At 37.2% G+C, this 1,827-nt stretch overlaps 1 long non-coding RNA gene across 2 annotated transcripts in view; it reads right to left on the bottom strand.

Annotated features, from left to right (window-relative positions):
* Window positions 1–901, bottom strand: part of LOC121932250 — a 25,217-nt gene extending 24,316 nt beyond the window's left edge. For both annotated transcript variants that reach the window (XR_006104296.1, XR_006104295.1), the window contains exon 1: window positions 701–901. This is a non-coding gene — a long non-coding RNA (uncharacterized LOC121932250). The remainder of the gene's footprint in view (window positions 1–700) is intronic.
* Window positions 902–1,827: the final 926 nt, after the last annotated feature.

Raw genomic sequence — 1,827 nt, 5'->3', positions numbered from 1 at the left:
ACCTTTATTTATGAAGCGCTGTAAATTTACACAGCGCTGTACATGCAATCTTTTTAGTTAGACGGTTCCCTGCCCTCAGGGTTACAATCTAAAAAGACATGACACAGAAGGAGAAGGGAGTGGTGACGGGAAAGGGTAAGAGGTCCAGCAGTTCCTCTCAACCTCCAAGGCCTGGACCAAGGCAGATGGACTGAAGGGAGGGCTTGGCAGATAGCACAGAAGTTAGAAAAAAACATTAAATTCGCTAACATTCAAAGGCCACATATAATTTAAATCAGTATAAAGTTATGTAAAAGACATAATTATTTAATTAAACATAAATATATAAATATAACAATTTAATTAGAACTAGTAACTTTTCCAGAGAGTATGATCTTATGCAAGCCCCACTGAATTTGTTTCTGTTCAGAGTAACAGCAATGTTTATTTTAAAAAATAATTGCTTACATTAAAAAAATCCAATAAACTACAGAATACTCTCCCCTACAAATTCCTTATTTTAATTGTTTTCCAAGTATCAAATGTGAAAGCTTACACAGCAATATAAAACCAAAAAGCCCTAGACTGAATATATCTGCATTCCATTACATGTGCATAGAGTGTACTGAGGAGAACAGAACTGCATTGTATACAGTATGCACATGTGAAAAACTCTACCTGTATTTGAAACAATCTATGCACACATGTCCACAAACTGTACCTGTGTTGAAAGTAAGGTATGAATATCTCTTATCTTTCTCTTTATTTCCAGGAATGAAAAAAATATATCTCAAATCACGGCAGCTCAGCAGCTTTAGAGGTAGGTAGGAAGTAATAAGGGCTCTGGGACCTGGGAATGAAAGGGTTATCTTTCATCTTGCTGCATTAGCCAGGAGGCACAAAGATAATAATAGCATGGGAGGATGGCAGCCTGCACTCTGGAACGGTTTATGAGGAGGAAGTCCGCAATTACATATTTCTGGGCAAACATTAACCAAGACCGAAGCACAGTTTTGTAGCAAAACAACTGACTGGAACGTCCAGTAATATAGTTGTTGAGTAGACTGAAAACATTTGTGTGGCTCTGAAAGCAAAGTTAAGAATGTCAAAGAGACTAAATAAAACCCCAGATAACATTTAAGAATGCTCTCTATTTTTCTCTGAAATAATTCTTTACCCTACTCTTCAGCTCATGTGGTTACTCCAGGTAGCTCAGGGCAGTTTAGAGAAGAGTACAGTGGTGTCAGAATTAAAGCAAAGTGATGCAATAGTTGGTTGTTATAAGTATACACTGTCTAACCCATGTGGTTTAAGGAGCTGTCACCAAACACTGTATTTTCTCAGTTGAAAAAGCAAAAAGTCGTAATGGTCATGGGTTTACCCAGCGTGGATCTATTGCTATTTTTGTGTGACTTGTAAAGTGATATTTGTAATTGGGCTGAGCCTGCTAAACTTAGAAGCATCCGTCCCATTCCTATTTTAAGCTTTAGGTATCTAAAAATACAGTAATGCTAAAATAAGTATGGTATCTATGAGAAATTTTTAACATTCTAGTTCTTCTGATTCATTCTAAGCAAATGATACACAATTGTACAAGTTCAAGAAAGGGAGCAATGGCATTTGCTGTAACTTCATAAAGGAAGACGTTGTTATTTGCTGTCACATTAAATTCAACTTATGGTGACCCTAAAAATGAGAGACCGCCATGATCCTTGGTCATCCACTACCCCACTCAGGTCTAGCAAGCTTAGGGTTGTGGCTTCATTGAACAAATAAATTCACCTGCAGTGTGGTTTCCCCTTTTTCTTACCATCTTTCACTTAGAATTATAGAGCTGGAAGACACTAC

Source organism: Sceloporus undulatus, chromosome 5 (genome assembly GCF_019175285.1).
Source record: "Sceloporus undulatus isolate JIND9_A2432 ecotype Alabama chromosome 5, SceUnd_v1.1, whole genome shotgun sequence".
In the NCBI taxonomy this organism is placed as follows: domain Eukaryota; kingdom Metazoa; phylum Chordata; class Lepidosauria; order Squamata; family Phrynosomatidae; genus Sceloporus; species Sceloporus undulatus.
This window is presented reverse-complemented; position numbering and strand designations above follow the sequence as displayed.